The sequence below is a fragment of the Leuciscus leuciscus genome, assembly GCF_965113295.1.
Source record: "Leuciscus leuciscus genome assembly, chromosome: 11".
Taxonomy (NCBI): Eukaryota; Metazoa; Chordata; class Actinopteri; order Cypriniformes; family Leuciscidae; genus Leuciscus; species Leuciscus leuciscus.
In genome coordinates, this window is record NC_138735.1 from 29,465,566 (window position 1) to 29,484,080 (window position 18,515).

General features: G+C 38.1%; 1 protein-coding gene, 3 long non-coding RNA genes and 2 gene segments (V, D, J or C); 4 read left to right on the forward strand and 2 right to left on the reverse strand.

Moving 5' to 3' along the window:
* LOC309509298 (H-2 class I histocompatibility antigen, Q10 alpha chain-like) overlaps positions 1–18,515 on the reverse strand; it is a 211,420-nt gene that overhangs the window by 121,860 nt on the left and 71,045 nt on the right. The window lies entirely within an intron of this gene.
* On the forward strand, positions 1,201–1,890 carry LOC309509308 (putative non-functional immunoglobulin kappa variable 6D-41). The segment is given in 2 exons: positions 1,201–1,425; positions 1,512–1,890.
* Positions 4,456–9,142, forward strand: LOC309509335. The gene is made up of 3 exons (XR_014209859.1): positions 4,456–4,742; positions 4,840–5,884; positions 8,323–9,142. It is a non-coding gene; the product is annotated as an uncharacterized lncRNA (long non-coding RNA).
* LOC309509338 lies at positions 10,439–12,546 on the reverse strand. Its single transcript, XR_014209863.1, has 2 exons — positions 12,269–12,546; positions 10,439–10,878 (listed from the first exon to the last, which is right to left on the reverse strand). It is a non-coding gene; the product is annotated as an uncharacterized lncRNA (long non-coding RNA).
* Positions 12,657–13,839, forward strand: LOC309509321 (immunoglobulin kappa variable 1-9-like). The segment is given in 2 exons: positions 12,657–13,037; positions 13,121–13,839.
* The window catches only part of LOC309509324, a 53,242-nt gene continuing 51,008 nt past the window's right edge, over positions 16,282–18,515 (forward strand). The window contains exons 1-2 of one of the 2 annotated variants that reach the window (XR_014209847.1): positions 16,282–16,475; positions 16,563–16,673. This is a non-coding gene — a long non-coding RNA (uncharacterized lncRNA). The remainder of the gene's footprint in view (positions 16,476–16,562; positions 16,674–18,515) is intronic. The other variant, XR_014209848.1, reaches the window with a different exon arrangement.

The following is an 18,515-nucleotide window of genomic DNA, read 5'->3' on the forward strand; positions in this document are numbered from 1 at the left end:
AATTTATATTAATATCTATGTGGAGGAATTAGCAATTATATAAAATTTTATAAAAAAATTAAAGACCAGATTACCCAACAGGTCCTGTCCTCCATCAAAAAGAGCACATGCATGTCACCATATTTATTTAAATTTATTTTATAAACATTAATAAAAGTGAAGATGTTTCTATGATGTGTGACTGTACTGGTCATCAGTGAGAGTGTCCAGGATGACCATCAGAGGGCGCTCCACCCCGGACAACACCACACATCCACACACTCCGTTCCCCATAATCCTTAGTTCAGACTATCATCCACACTCACATTCACCCGTGTCATTACCTTGTTTAACTCACTCTATAATAGCTTGGTTTTCCAGCCCGATCTCACGGGAAAACGTACAAATTCTACAAAGTGGCTTATTCGTACGAATTCATACGACCTGACTCGTACGAATTAGTACGATTTTTGCAAAATCGTACATATTTGACGAATTGGCCAATTCGTATGAATTCATACGAATGACCTACCCCTGACCCCGCCCCTAAACCTACCCATCACGTGGGTTTAGACAAATCGTACAAATTCGTACGAGTGAGGTCGTACGAATTAGTACGAATTAGCCAACTTTTTATCATTCGTACGAATTCGTACGAATTGGTCGTGAGATAGCGTTGCAGCTTCACATTCATTCCCTGCCAAGACTTGTTTAGTGTTTGTACTGCAATTCTGAGCGTTCTGTCTGTCATTCCCGTGTTCTTGGTTTTGATCTCTTCCTGTCCTTGGATTTTCCTTTTTGCCCGTGAGTGACCCTGCTATTGTTTGGACTGATTACTCTGTGTTTTTGACCTCTTGCCTGTTTTCTGGATTACGTCTTTGGATTATCCTCTGTTCAATAAAACTGCATTTGGATCCTCAACCTTCGCTATACGTGACAGACACGACTCACAATCAAACTCAGTTATTCAGTGACTGACAGAGACTCGTGTGTGTGATGATCCTCATGTCTGTTCATAAACTGCAGGAACACACATGGATTTGGAGTAAAATTTGGGGCGACGTTTCAATCCAACTACAGTAAAAATATTCTCACAGCAGATATTCATGTTAATATACTAAAGTTTGCCCTGTAGATTTATTCAGAACTGAATGATATAATTTTTTTACATTTTGGCTATTGTAGAAGATGAAATGTTATGAAATATATATATATTTTTTTTTTTTACTCTGTTCTCACTTCAGTGATTGTGTTTTGTGTCTGTTAATGAGTGACTGTCTTCAGGTAAATGATGTGGAGTGTGTTTGCATATTGATCAGATCTTCAGTGTGTGAGAGTGTTTATAGTGCTGTGAGTTTAACACTTCATCACTGACACACACAACAATCTTCATCAACATGACCTTCATCATCATCTTCATCTGGACTCTCACAGCGTTTGCTCAAGGTTTGTGGAGCACAAGTTTGATATTAATTCATTTCTTCAAGTATATTGTCAAAGTTTGAGTGTATTTTCTTCTTGTTGTGTTTCAGAGTGTAGAGGACAGATCACCGTCACTCAGAGTCCCTCAATAACAGCAGAACAACCAGGAGGAACTGTGAATATCAAATGTAAAACCAGCAGAGATGTGAGGAGATACAGTGATGGGGATGAAGCTTTATTCTGGTACTCACAGAAACCTGGAGAAGCTCCTAAACTCCTGATTCGTTATGCAAAGGAACTCTACACAGGAACTCCATCTAGATTCAGTGGCAGTGGATATAACAGTGATTTCACTCTGACCATCAGTGGAGTCCAGACTGAAGATGCTGGACATTATTACTGTCAGAGTTTCCATTGCAGAACAAATTCTGAAAATAAATGTGAGGGTGATCTTACATTCACACAGTGATAAAGAGTCGTACAAAAACCTCCGTCAGTCAGAGTCACAGTGACTGAACTGAAACTGCAGCTGCTCAAAGGAGGATCTGAAATAACATCGTCACACTTGCATCTGAAATAAAACCATCTAAATTAAACTCTTTATTAGATTATAGAGGTCAGAAATAAAAGCATATGTTGAGAGAAACAACTAGACAAAGTCCACCAGTGTCCCTGCCCTTACAGAACAAAAATACATGGGAATATACTGCAAAATATAATGCGATATATTACATAATACATTTCCATATATGAGAAACTAGTGCTTATATTTTTCAGTATACTGCAATATATGCGTTGACCATGGTTATGTATAAATAAATATAAAATATTATTAATTATTGTGTACATATATTGTTGAACATACATGTTCCCATACAAATGCAAATGTATGTTCACACACACACACACACACACACACACACACATACACACACACACACACACACACACACACACACACACACACACACACACACACACACATTCACGGAATGAGTTACAACAGATTTCTAGTTCAGTATTTCTGAATATAAAATTACATACATTATGGTATATTACATATTACATATCAATATATAAAATGTGGCAATTCATTATGTATTATTAAATATATTGTTATATATTAATACAATATATTATTCTGTATATTTTCAAATTTACTGTTAAACCATTTAATATCTTGATCATTCATATATGGGAAATATATTTTCTTTTCATAAGGGTGCCAGAGTCTCAGTGGTATTTGTTTTAAATGTCCTCATATTCATATCTTTAGGGAGAATAAAAATATGGTGGAAACTGACTGACTGACTGATCTCTGCACAGCTTTGAGATTTTGTGCTCTTCTAGATCAGTGATATGACTGAGATCTATATCAGCCGTTCGCCATATTGGATCTGTCAAATACAGTCAAGAGCAAGTTACCTGTCGACTGCATCTGAAGCCTTTTAATAAAGTTTCATGAGTGAATATAATCACTGTGGGACATCGATTAAAAAGCACAAAGTTCCATTAGTTGCTTTTATTTGAGACTCAACATGAGGATCAAGATGTGGTTATACTGTAAGAAACAACAATACTGACAAATTACAAGTATAAGAACATCACACACTGATCAGCTGCTTTATAAACTACAGGCAGGTTCTGCTCCTTATCAGTCAGTCAGTACAGTATCATCTTACACTGTATAAACACACACAGTCCTGTATGAACACACACCAGTGAAGGCCAGCGCTGCTCTTAGACCTCGACTCTCATCCTGATGATCCAGCAGTTCATCCGCTCAAAGAAGAGGATCACTGACAGATAATGAAGATAATCACTGACCTCTACTGGCTCATTCCCTTCAGAACAACCTTATTCACATGTATGAAGATCTATAGACATTAGCTCATATTCTCACAGCATTTAGTTGATCATTAATAAGATAATTCTGCATATTGCCATAAGGTTTTCCTCAGTGGGTTTTACAGCAATATGCTGCACAACGCGTTGATATTTTAGATGAAGATGCATTGATTTGTTAGTTTGAGTGATGAACAGCGTCATGATATTGCAAACTGGTATTTCTTACCATATTATTTTAATGTACTTAAATTATGAAAACACAGGTTTCAGTGTATTTCTGCACTGATCAATAAGCCGGATACATATCTAAGCCTCTCCCTCCTTTTGAGCGCTGGAATTATTACTTTGTTTATTAATTAATTTATTTATTTATTAATTTATTTATTTATTTATTTTTAATGCAGTTATTTATGGATAAGTCTATAAATTCAAAATATAAATGCATTTATTTATGGAGTTATTACACATGTATTTATTGGATGTATTTTGTGTGTTATTTAACTTACTGATATTAAGTTTTAACTGATTTAATCTACACTTTTAACTGAATTTTTGTTGAAAACTTGTTCACAAGTATAAACAGTGTAAACTAATGAATATGAACAAACCTCATATTAGTCAAAAACTGTCTGGTTTCAGTCACAGTGAAAGTGAGCGAGTTAAACTCATATTTCATCATCAGGAGTGATTGTGTTTCTCTCAGAATAGAGCAGATGTTCATCATCCTCAGAGTTTGATGCTTCTATAATACTGAAACACTTTAAATAACTATTAAACATAAAACACAATGATAGATGAGTGATATGAGTCTGTCATGCATGTTTATCTTCAATCTATCATAATCTCTGTGAGGTTCATCATGAATCTGCAGGTGTTTTAATGCTTCGCTGAAGTTTATTAATATGTGAGCAAAAGCCCTGATCCAATGAAAGACCTGAAATGAAAACAACACAAATGGACTCAAACACATGAAGTTATTCTTTTATTTCAAACTATGTTGATTGAATTGTAATAAAATTATGACTGAATGATAAAACTGAAAATACAGTTGTGTATGAAACACACAAAGCAGAGCAGACGACAGATCAGAAAAAAATATTCAAGCCTGTTTCCACCTTAGATTAATAATAATAATAATAATAATAATAATTAATAATAATTATTTTTAAACTGATTTGATGATTTACTGCCGACATCCAGTTTTCTGCTGAGAGTGAATCACAGAGAAACAAACTATTATTGAGTGTTTGATGAGGGAAAATGAACTTCTTAACATTGTCATATTCCTCATTTCTGCTCTTCTGTCAGTGACTGAGACACATTTGAGAGGAAACGGCTTTGAATTTGTGTCCCACCCCTGAGACTGAAGCTCAATATCAGTGTCTGTCAGTCAGACTGTTCATCCAACATCTCTGTCCTTCAGTTTCACTCATTCCCAGTAAAGATGAGGACACACACACTGATCTTCTGCTCTCTGCTGCTGCTCCTCAACGGTGACACTCACTTTCACTGCATTTACTACTTTACATTTACTTGTTTTAGCAAAGATCTTTCATTTATTCTGCTGATTTTCTTCTTGTTGTGTTTCAGAGTGTAGAGGACAGATCACCGTCACTCAGAGTCCTTCAATAACAGCAGAACAACCAGGAGGAACTGTGAATATCAAATGTAAAACCAGCAGAGATGTGTACTTTACTGGGAGTGTGTACTTATTCAGCTGGTACTTACAGAAACCTGGAGAAGCTCCTAAACTCCTGATTTATGCAACAAACACCCTCCAGTCAGGAACTCCATCTAGATTCAGTGGCAGTGGATCTAACAGTGATTTCACTCTGACCATCAGTGGAGTCCAGACTGAAGATGCTGGACATTATTACTGTCAGAGTTATCACTGGATCAACAGTAAAGATGTTCACACACAGTGATAAAGAGTCGTACAAAAACCTCCGTCAGTCAGAGTCACAGTGACTGAACTGAAACTGCAGCTGCTCACACACTTTCACACTCAGCAGTGAAGAACTTAATATCAATAATAAGAATTGATTTGGATGTTTTTTTTTAGATAATTGTTGGTTTATCTATTCTCATGGTTATAGTTGTATTTTTATAAAGCATGATTCTTTTTTCTTCTTAATCATACACTCATACTGTAAAGTGAATCATAATTTATTTTATTTTCTACGATAAATTCAGTAATTAATCCAAGTTGCCAATTTCATGGGGAACTTTTTGCTGATGAAGTGACAGCTATTCGTTCATCCTTCACTTTACAGCTTCCAAATCTGTCTTTGAATTCGCTGGCTAGTCCTTTTTCCTTCATAATTTTCAGCATGTCTCTTTAATGGAACTCTGTGGGCTGGTTAACAAGATGAAGATAACTACCACCCCACTTGATGTTATTCCATCAGAGATTATAAAAGCAGCTTTTCCTATAATTGGCCCCAGCATCCAAGTGTTGATTAATTCATCTTTGAACACTGGGATAGTCCCAGCTATAGTTTAAGTATGCGGTTGTTCAGCCTCTGCTTAAGAAACAAGGTCTGGATGAGGGTTGCTTGAATAATTATCGGCCTGTCATTAAGTTATCATTTTTATCAAAACTTTTAGAAAAAGTCGTGCTGTCTCAATTGAACTTGTTTTTAAATGCAGCAAAGTTATTACATTTACATTTTACATTTAGTCATTTAGCAGACGCCTTTATCCAAAGCGACTTACAAATTAGGACTAAATTCAGCGAGTCATCATAAAGAGGCAAAAGCAACAACAGCGCAGGAAGTGCTCAAAATACGAAGTTCAGGTATTATTCAGAGTAGCATAAGCCTGATAAGTGATGTTTCAAAGGGAAAGGATTTTTTTTTCTTTTTTTTTTTTTTTTCTTTTTTTTTTCTATAAGGTTAAGTGCTCACGGAAGAGATTGGTTTTCAGCTGTTTTTTGAATGTTGTCAGGGATTCTGCATTCCGGATGAGGGTGGGGAGAGCGTTCCACCAGCATGGAACTGTGAATGAGAATGTTCTGGAAAGTGATTTTGTGGCTTTCTGTGATGGAACCACGAGACGTCGCTCGTTGACCGATCGTAGGTGTCTGGTAGGGATGTAGACTCGTAGGAGTGAGTGAAAGTAGGAGGGAGCTGAGCCTGTGATAGTTCTGTAAGCAAGCGTCAGTGCCTTGAACTTGATGCGAGCAGCTAGAGGTAGCCAGTGCAGAGAGATGAACAGAGGAGTGACGTGGGCCCTCTTGGGCTCGTTGAAGACAAGACGAGCTGCAGCATTCTGGATCATCTGTAGGGGTTTGGTTGCACATGCTGGAAGTCCAGCCAGAAGAGCATTGCAGTAGTCAAGCCTAGAGATGACCAGGGCCTGGACGATAAGTTGTGTTGCATGCTCAGTTAGGAAAGGCCTGATCTTCCTGATGTTGTGCAGTGCAAACCTGCATGATCGAGCTGTCTTTGAAATGTGATCTGTGAAGGTCAGCTGGTCATCAAACGTTACTCCAAGATTTCTGACCGATCTTGATGGGGTGATTAATGATGACTCTAGCTGGATGGTGAAGTCGTGCTGTAGAGATGGATTGGCAGGGAGGACGAGAAGCTCAGTCTTTGCCAGGTTGAGCTGCAGGTGATGTTCCTTCATCCATGTGGAGATGTCCGCCAGACAGCTTGAGACCCGTGCAGCTACTGTGGGATCATCTGGTTGAAAGGAGAGGAAGAGCTGTGTGTCATCAGCATAGCAGTGGTAGGAAAAACCGTGTGCCTGTATGATGTGTCCCAGTGATGTGGTGTAGATGGAGAAGAGGAGGGGACCAAGAACTGAACCCTGGGGAACCCCTGTGGTCAGCTGATGTGCTCTGGATACCTCACCTCTCCATGCGACCTTGAAGGACCTACCTGTGAGATAGGACTCAAACCAGTGGAGTGAAGTTCCTGTGATGCCCAGTGATGAGAGGGTGGACAGAAGGATCTGATGATTCACCGTGTCGAAGGCAGCAGACAGATCCAGGAGAATGAGGACTGAAGATTTGGAAGCAGCTTTTGCGATCCGTAGGGCTTCTGTGACTGACAGTAATGCAGTCTCAGTTGAATGTCCTTTCTTGAAGCCAGATTGGTTGACATCCAGCTGGTTGTTTAGAGACAAGAAGGATGTTAGTTGGTTGAAGACAGCTCTTTCAAGTGTCTTCGCAATGAATGGTAGGAGAGAGATAGGTCTGTAATTCTCTACCAATGATGTGTTTAGCGTTGGTTTTTTGAGCAGTGGAGTAACCCGAGCCTGCTTGAATGCTGTAGGGAAGGTGCCAGTGTGGAGGGATGAGTTGATGATGTGTGTGAGTGATGGTAGAAGTGTGGGAGAGATGGCTTGTAGAAGGTGTGAGGGGATGGGGTCAAGCGGGCAGGTGGTAGGGTGACTGGAGAGGAGAAGTGTAGATACTTCTTCCTCGGTTAGCGAAGAAAAGGAGGACAGAGGGGTATTGGCTGTGGAAGGGGTCGGTCTGGGTTCCTGTGTGTGTGGAGCTGAGAACTGACTGCTGATAGCTGTTGTTTTGTTGGTGAAGAAGGTCGCAAAATCGTCAGCAGTTAAGGAGGAGGCGGGAGGTGGTGGAGGTGGACAGAGGAGAGAGTTGAATGTCTTGAAGAGTAATCGTGTGTTGGAGGAGCTGTTGATCTTGTTGTGGAAGTATGAAGATTTTGCAGCATGAACATCAACAGAAAAGGAGGAGAGGAGAGATTGATACATACTCAGGTCAGATGCGTCTTTTGATTTGTGCCATTTCCTCTCCGCTGCCCTGAGTTCGGTCCGGTGTTCCCGAAGAACCTCAGATAACCAGGGGTTAGAGGGAGTAGCGCATGCTGGCCTGGAGGAGAGAGGGCAGATAATGTCTAGAGAAGAGATTAGAGTGGAGCATAAGGTGTCCGTTGCGGTATTCACATCCAGAGATGAGAATTGTGAGGGTGGGGGAAGAGAGGATGACACAGCAGAGGAAAGATGGGAGGGGGAAAGTGAGCGCAGGTTTCGTCTGAAAGTGACTGGTGGTGGGGGTGGTGGTGCAGGGGTAGAGAGTTGTAGACTGAAAGTAATGAGGAAATGATCTGAAACATTACAACCTTTTCAATCTGGCTTTACTGCCCATCAAAGCACAGAGTCTGTCTTGCTAAAAGTGCTCAATTACATTTTACGTGCAGTTGATGCTGGTAAAAATGCTGTATTGATCTTACTTGATCTTACAGCTGCCTCTGATACTGTAGACCATAATATTCTTCTTATGCGTTTAGAGCATTTATTCGGTATTAAGGGTACAGCCTTACGGTGGTTCAGTTCTTATCTTAAAGACAAGTCTTTTTCTGTGGAGATAGGCAAGTTCTCTTCATCTTCTGCTCCTATTATTAGTGGAGTACCTCAGGGCTCTATTCTGGGTCTGCTTCTTTTTAACTTATATATGCGTCCGCTGGGGGATATTATTAAGAAGCACAATGTTTTATTCCATTTTTATGCTGATGATACACCGCTGTATCTGCCGTTGAAAGCTGGCGATTCCATTCAGACCTTGATTGATTGCATCCGGGACATTAAGGAATGGTTATCAATTAACTTAAGGATTATGTTTATCTAAACAAATTAATTCTGTTGTAAAGAATAGTTTTTATCAATTGCGGTTAATTTCCAAACTTAAATCATTTTTGTCATTCCAAGACTTGGAGAAGGTTATTCATGCTTGTATTACCTCATGCTTGGACTACTGTAATTCATTGTATTTGGGTCTTCCTCAGTCATCGCTTGCTCGACTCCAGATGGTGCAAAATGCTGCAAGGCTGTTGACCGGGACAAAGAAATACGATCATGTCACCCCAATTTTAGCTTCGCTTCATTGGCTCCCGATACATTTTAGGATTCAGTTTAAAATTCTGTTTTGTTTGTTTTTTAAAATTCTGTTGTTTGTTTTTTAAAGCTCTTAATGATCATGCTCCATTATATCTTAGAGATCTTCTTGCTCCTCTGTCATCCACTAGATCTTTAAGATCTTCAGAAGGGCTCTTTTATATCCCTCGATCCTGTCTAACATCTAAGGGAGATAGAGCCTTTGCTGTTGCTGCTCCTCGTCTATGGAACAAATTGCCTTGCACCTTCAATTGCTATTTTTGAAATCTAAATTGAAACTTATCTTCTTAAATTGAAAACTTATCTGCACTCTGTGAATTAGTTTGTGAATTTCAATAACAAAATATATCAAGGTGAAATAGAAAGAAATCTTTCTTGAAAATAATCGAAAACCTATGAATCGTGTATTGAATCAGATCAACATCTACATTTACTCCTCTAGTCCAGTCACACGTGATCTACCAGTGAAGAGTCTCATTACGTTATATAAGTCACACAAGTCATATAATCTACCACTCAAACTTCATAACGGTCTCATCGCTCCATCAGCAGAAGTGAAACTGCTCCAGTTCAGAGTGTTGAACCAGTAAAAGAGTGAAACTGTGAGTTTGAGGTGTAAATCCATTTGCATTGTCAGGTTTAGTGATTGTGACGGTCTCAGAATAGAGCAGCTCGTCTCCAGTGACCATGTTCAAACCCCAAGAGCTTCATTTCACATTTACTGCTGAATGCAGCTGTTCTCAACTATTACAATTAGGGGTGTAACGAGACCCTTATGTCACGATCCTGAACTCACAATACCATATTATTGCCATACTCCATCAAAATGGTAGATTTGGTTTAACATTGTGTGTGTAAATGAATAGGCTTGGACTTGGTGCTGATAACCCAATGCACAGGACAATAGAGACACCAGAATAACAATATTCATGATTCTGAAGATGAAAATTCAGAATTATTTCAGACGAATATGCTTGATGTCTCTGACTAGATATATCTAAAATAATGTAGGCCACTTTTTACTGGTAACATCAGACATTTGGCATTATCAGGACCCACAAATATTCCCCCATTGCATTATTATACATTATATTTAACATTATATACAGTAGTTTAATGTAGTAGTGACACGAAAACCCTGTAAACTTGAATTTTTTAACACAGTAATTTTCATTTTGGGTGAATAATACGCTACATATTGTCACTATCCACTGTAATTATTGTTACACCCCTAATTACAATCAATCAAAAGCCGCTGAAACTTTAGTGCAGGACTTTGAAGGAACGACACACTGATCAATGATGCAGTCCAACACAAATGTGCGCTTGCGTTCAGATGAAGCTTTATTGAATGAACAGCAATGGCAGCACATTGACAGACTGCTTCAGTATTGAGCTGTAAATCACGTGACGCTCAGATACGCTGGTCTTCACTGGAGAAACATCAGCACTCGGAGCTCTTGAGGAACGAGGCCTCGTGAGCAGCTCCGGCATGTGTTCCTCTGCAGACGAAGCGCTCTGTGTCTTCCCAGCGTGCTTTGCTGAGGCTCAGGACGCTGCTGCGACTGTAGAGACCGTCCCGCTCGCTCTCTGCGCTGGTCTGAACCCCCTCGGTGACCTCTGACCCGTCCAGCGTCCAGCTCACCGTCGCCCCCTGTGGAGAGTAAGAGCTGAGCAGGCAGAGCAGAGCGGAGGAGTCTCCAGAGATCAGCAGAGAAGAGGGAGACAGCAGAGACACAGAGGGAGACACGGAGGGACCCGCTGGAACACACACACACACACACACACACACACACACACACACACACACACACACATTCATGAATGATCATTTGATTTTAAATAATACAAGTTACATTTTAAATGATCCCCAGAATGAGTTTGAAAAACATTGTCCAAGTAAATTGGTGGTTATATTGTGATGTCGTTATAAGATCTAGAAAACTAATTGAAATGATCATTTCAATATTAATTGTATTTTGAAAATATTCTGCTATTCAGAAACTCACAATCATAAACATCAGCAAATTTGATAGTTTAAATGATTAATTTTCAAAATGCATTTCAACTGAGTTTCTTTCTGTCTGATGAAAATTATAAAAAATTATATTTATGTTGTCCACATTATACAACTTTTGTTTCATGCGTTTAAAAAAGCCCTTAATAGTTTCATTTACCAAGAATTATAGACAAAACTATATATGAAGAAATAATTGAATAGATTTTAAAGTATCTGCAGTCAATACATGACATGAACTAAATGTTAGCAATAATACGATTTTATATATTCATATAAAATGAAATATGACATTTAAAATAACTATACAAATTATAAAAAATATAAAAAAAATAAAAAACACTCATTTGATTGATTACAGAACCTTTTAATCTCAATCTAATTTTTAACAACATTGTCCACATGAAAATTGATTAATATATTGTGATTTCTTCATAAGATTTTGAAGTCAATTTTAAATAATAATTTCAATATTAATTTGTAAAAATATTCATACATTTTGATACTCACAAAAAATCAATTGTAATTTTCAGCAAAGTTTCAATATATATTTTAAATTCTGCTGTTAAGACACTTACAATCATAATCATCAGCAAACTTTATAGTTTAAATTGTTGATTTTTAAAATGCTTATTAACTAAATATCTCTTTGTCTGATGATGACACTTACACAAAAAATGTATTATCAAACTTTGGATGCATTTAAAAACCCTTAATTGTTAAATTTACTATTAATTATAGACAAAATTATTTATATCAAGAAATAATTGAATATATCATAAAATACTGCAATCCATAGGCTACATTAAAATACAATCAGACGTTACCAATAATAATTCAATTATTAATGTAAAATTAAAAATAACATTTAAAAACAATATGAAATATAAATCTTAAGTAAATAATAAAATAGTTAAATGATAAATTGCTTTTCAAAAACATTTTTTTTATAATAAATGAATTATCTTGTTGACAAATAAGATCATCTTTAAGATGTTTTTTAAGGTTCATTCATGGCATTTTAAGATCATCACAAATAATTATCTTGCTGAAATAATCTAAAAATAAAATAAAATGAATGAATTAAAATTTTCTTATTAGAGAACATTTTTATAGAGAATAGAAAAGACTTACTGATCGTCAGTTTAGTTCCTCCACCGAAAGTCCACCACAGTGTTTCATTCTAGTGAAAGAGTCGTACAAAAACCTCCGTCACACTCAAATGAACACACACTCCAGCAGAGAAAGAAACACACACACAAACACACACACACACACACACACACACACACACACACACACACACAGTCTCATCGTCTCTAAATGTCTCTTAATGCATGAAAACTATTAAATCTAAATAAATAATATAATCTGAAAGACTCTGTACTGATCTTTACACATCTTAACTGGGAGTTTCTAAATGATCATATATTTCTCAAAGCATTTTAATAAGTTTTGATGACCTGTGACCTCTGGAATGACCTTTGCCCTCTCATGGAGTTCACAGTGAAATACTTGTTTCTTTTAGTGATGAAACTGTCATTTGATTCATCAGAAAGTCTGAACTCTGAACCAGAGACTCGTGCAGAATAAAGAAGAAATGATTTCTAAACTCCTAAAGAAGTGAAAACACACTCCATTGGATCATGAGAATAAAACACATTAAAGGCCACAAAACTGGATCAGTTTCTTCTGCATGTGTTCATTTTCATGTGTGTTTTCCTCCAGCTGGTTTTTGCTCAGAGAGTCACTTTGCATCGGCACGTGTTTCAGCTCTCCGAGTGTTTATAGCCTTCAGACTCACACACTTTATAACACACTGCTGTTTACCACGGTACAAACCCAACACACACCATGAATCTCTTCAGCAGCTTCATCTGGATTCTGACCGCTTTTATTCCAGGTAACAGAAGTCAAAGCTTGTCATTTCTGAGTCTTTAATCTTCATGTCATTTGATGAAACTCATATAATGTTGTTGTCAACAGCGTCCAGAGGAATCACTGTGACTCAGCCTGAAGTTGTGAATGTTTCTGAAGGACAAATCGCCACTATAGACTGTAAAACTGATACTGGGATAATTGGCTATGGTTTAGCTTGGTATCAGCAGAAACATGGAGAAGCTCCTAAACTCATCATTACTGGGATAAATGATCTCTATGATGAGAGTCTCAGTCGATTCAGTGGGAAAGGAGAACAAGGTGGAACAGATTTCACTCTGACCATCAGTGGAGTCCAGACTGAAGATGCTGGACATTATTACTGTCAGAGTTTACATGCCACCGACAGTGGTCCAGTGTTCACACAGTGATAAAGAGTCGTACAAAAACCTCTGTCAGTCAGAGTCACAGTGACTGAACTGAAACTGCAGCTGCTCAAACACACACACACACACACACACACACACACACACACACACACACACACACACACACACACACACACACAGTCTAGAATGAAAGGCATAAAGCGGTGCAGAAGAGCGACTGAAGCTGATGTGGAGTCGAGCCTTTTCCTTTATATCTGGTTTTCTCCAGTTTAAGCGTTAGAGAGTTAGTGTATTTTTATTGTACTTTTCTTTATTTTTGTAGCTTAGTTAGTTTCTCCCTAATAGTCCGAGGGTTTGTGTGTGTTGTTTTGGCCTTGCTCCCTCTTGAAGTCTTGAAATCCTCCACATTTGTAGAATAAAACTAGTGTTTGACATTGAGTTGTTTTCGGCCGTTGTTAAAGCACTGGTGTTGGGAACTGAAGCTCGCTGTCTCCACACATCACTCCATCTATTATAACCAGGCCCGGACTGGCCATCGGGAGCACCGGGAGAATTCCCGGTGGCCTGGCGACTAATTTGGCCTGCTGCCAGCCAGCGGTTTTTTTTATTTTTTATTTTTTTTTATGTATTATTATTAAAAAAAACAAAAAAAAACTATAGGCTACTACTACCTTTACCAGTGATCATTTTCGAATTCGTCATTCAATAAAATTGTTATTATAAAATGAAATCATGAATCTGTTAGTCTTGACTGGCAAGGCTACGATTCGACTTAAGCCTCAGCCAAACGGTTAAACAGAAAATGCGAGCGTCATCCGATGATGGAGAGAAAACAGCCAGGTGGAGCAGAGAGGGAAAGGACAACGAAAAAGAAAGCACTCAGAGAACAAGCATCAAAATGTTGCAAAATGAATGACCTGTTCAGGGCTTCAAGTGCAGGTCAGTTTCATCTGAGGTTTAAAACTTTTTTCCTTCTTTTTTATTTTTTTATTTTTTTATCAAATGAAGGTGGAGACAGTCAACCTAGCACTAGCTGTGGTGCAATGATCACACATTCAGTGTGAGTGAGATGACATGTAGAAGCAAAATAATAAAACAATTTTTTTTAACATATTGTTTGAAATATAGCCTAGTGTTGCTAAATGCTGGATATTTAAGTAATTTTAAGATGAAAACAACAACATTTTGTCATAAATATAATACTTTGATTTTTTACTAAAATAAATGTAGATTCTGGGCAAACAAATTACAATAAGGTGGTTGTTTTACACCAAGGTGGAGACAGTTCTGTTTGTAACATGAGGCCAGAACAAGTGACAGGTGAAGAAGAGACAGACACAAGAAAAATACTCACACTTTATACATGCATACATACACACACACACACACACACACACACACACACACACACACACACACACACACACACACACACACATATATATATATATATATATATATATATATATATATATATATATATATATATACAAATATAACACTAGTACTCCACTTTACTTAGTGAATGAGGCTAATGATACTGGTGGAAGGGAGAGACAGAGAGATATTAGGGTAAATGAAGAGAAGGAAAAAGGGAAGTGAGGATACTGTTCAAGAGAAAGCCTTTAATTATTTTACACGGCCCAAGGATTTAGACCAATAAATGTAATTTAGGAAAAAAATAGGGTTGTCCTAAATTTTATTTGGGTCCATGGGATGGCCTGGATGGGTGTGGGATTTCCCGGCCTGAAATTGTGTCCCAGTCCGGCCCTGATTATAACTTTATACTTCATTTCTACAAATATAAACCTTTTTACTCCTGAAGTATCAGACAGAGCTGATCATTAAGAGAAATACTATTAAGACCATAACCATCTTTACAGTGTTAACTGACAAACATTCAATGTCTCGAATTACACTCAAGAAGAAACTGAACAAACTGAGAGTGCGTCTTTTCTACAGTCAAACCAAACATTATTCAGACACCAGATATATCATTTTGTATATTTTTTTACTAGTGTGTGCAGGACACTATAGTTCATTTATGTAAGTGAGGATAGCAAAATAAAGTAAACTGTGACATATTATACCCAATAATTCTTCATAAAGTGGAAATGATAAATTGTATACAAAATTTGGGACCAAAAATGATTCAGACACTTTGACCTGACCATGTTTTGCTCAAAGTTATCTGACATTATCAAGATGAATTTGTTCTGACACAGTTTAATATTTGTCATATTTTATTACCGTTTTCTAAACTATAGCGGATAAACTGATAATGTGAGAAATGTTGAAGGTGTCTGAATACATTTTGGTTTGACTGTATATAATTCTATAAAGTATGACATCATCAGTTTGGAGCCGCTGCTGAAAGTGAACCAGTGAAATAAACTAATAGATCAGTTTGAATAGATATAGAATAGATTTTGTTGGGACTGATAACATGTGCTTTGACTCTGTCTGATATATGGACTATGACTGGATTATACTTGTAAATAAACTGCATTTGGATCCTCACTCTCTGAATGCTGTGTTTCCACCGTCAAATCATTACAACATAAACTCACTGACTTCCCCTGCTTTATGAAGATCATCATCACTGAATTACTGACTGAATTTATTAAAGTGAACATGTTTATATCATGTGCGACTCTCAATCAAACTCAGTAATTCAGTGACTGACAGAGACTCGTGTGTGTGATGATCCTCATGTCTGTTCAGAAACTGCAGGAACACACATGGATTTGGTGTCAAATTTGGGGATTAACAGCGACGTTTCACTCCAACTACAGTAAAAATATTCTCAAAGTCTCACAGCAGATATTCAGATTAATATACTAAAGTTGGTCTTTGATGTATTCCGTAATTGTTTTTATTATACGTGTCTGTTAATGAGTGACTGTCTTCAGGTAAATGATGTGGAGTGTGTTTGCATATTGATCAGATCTTCAGTGTGTGAGAGTGTTTATAGTGCTGTGAGTTTAACACTTCATCACTGACACACACAACAATCTTCATCAACATGACCTTCATCATCATCTTCATCTGGACTCTCACAGCGTTTGCTCAAGGTTTGTGGAGCACAAGTTTGATATTAATTCATTTCTTCAAGTATATTGTCAAAGTTTTGAGTGTATTTTCTTCTTGTTGTGTTTCAGAGTGTAGAGGACAGATCACCGTCACTCAGAGTCCCTCAATAACAGCAGAACAACCAGGAGGAACTGTGAATATCAAATGTAAAACCAGCAGTAATGTGCAGAGATGGAGTAGTGGGAATGAATGTTTATTCTGGTACTTACAGAAACCTGGAGAAGCTCCTAAACTCCTGGGCCCGTATTCATAAAGAATCTTAATGCAAAGAGTAGCTCCTAGTGACAAAATTCTAAGAAAATTCTTAGAAATGTGGGCGTTTACTCTTAAAATTAAAGAAAAATTCCTAGTAAAGAAAAAAGTAATTCAGAAAGCATCTTAACCCTTAAAAGAGGTCTTAAGGTCAAAATTGTTAGGAGCACGGACGAGGACTTTTAAGAGGCTTAAGAGTTTCTTTAGCAGAGGAGAAAATGGCAGAAAGACGAAGAGGGAGAAGAAATGTGTTGCAGACAATGAATTAATGAGTTAATAAGACGCTATCGATTAGATCGTGCAGGGATCATGTTTGTGACAGATCTTATTAGAGACACGCTAATATCTCCGAAACAGCACAGAAATGCCATAGCGCCAGAAATGAAAGTAATCACTACATTACGATATTTGGCAACTGGGAAAATTCCATGTTTGATACATTAAAACCAACATTAAAACCAACATTCAAACCACCACTTAAATAGACATGCCAGCAATCAGTGTAATTGGAAAGAGTGGAACAATTTTTATCATTCTAAGCCAAGCAAATACCTTATAGGAAATGAACAGCATGGTAAATAAAATAAAAAGGATTTATATACACATATATAATGTGTATGTGTGTGTGTGAGAACGGTCAAATAGGAAAAATTACGCATGTAATTTCAAAGTGAAGGCTTAGAATAGACCCTATACTTAAAATCACTTTTTTTTTTTTCTTCTTGGACAACCAACCAATCACAGTCTTCAAAAGATTGTGTCATACATAGCAACGGGGTCAACCCCGCCTCCTTACTAAGATGAAAGTTTTTGGCTTTTCCTTACTCAGAGTTGCTCTCAGATCTGTCCCGAATCGCTTTTAAGCTAAGACTCCTACGTAAAAGTTTTTAAGCTAAATTAAGAGTTTTCTTAGAGGATTCTTAGAATCTTTATGAATACGGGCCCTGATTTATTATGTAAAAAACGCCTCGGTTACGACTGTAACCTCGGTTCCCTGAAGAGGGAACGAGCGTTGCGTCGAGAAATGACGCTGTGGGAACGCTTTGCGTGATGACGTCTTGAAGCACATGTAAAATCAGTCCAATGGTGTGGCGGAACGTCAGAGGCGGGTGACGTCACGTACCAGGAAGCTATAAAAGCCGGCCCGAAACAGAAAACGAAAGCTTCGTAAAGTCTGAAGTCGCGCTGACAGGCATGAAGGAGATATGGCAAGGCGACGCAACGCTCGTTCCCTCTTCAGGGAACCGAGGTTACAGTCGTAACCGAGGCGTTCCCTTTCAAGGGAACTCCCGTTGCGTCGAGAAATGACGCTGTGGGAACGTCTATACCAACGCCTCCATAGCTACAAATGTCTGTCCTGTGTGAAATCCGTAGAGCAGCACTAGGAAGACAAAACATGAGACCCTGGAGCAGAGTCTAGATCCAGAGAGTAAAACCTGACGAAAGTGTGCGGTGAGGACCAGCCTGCCGCATCACAGACGTCCTGTAAAGAAACTCCTGAAATAAGGGCCTTAGAGGCCGCCATACTCCTCGTCGAGTGCGACCGGACAGCCAAAGGAGAAGGCTGTCCAGCCGCCTCATAAGCCAGTGAGATAGTCTCAACCACCCACTTGCTCATCCTTTGCTTAGACTCTGGACCTCCCTTGTTAGGGGAGCAAAAGTCACTTTTACGCCACAGGGCAGCTCTGTGGACATACGCGTCTAACGCCCGAACAGGGCAAAGCAAATTATTCGCCTCCTGGTCCGATTTCGAAAGGGAGGAGGACCTC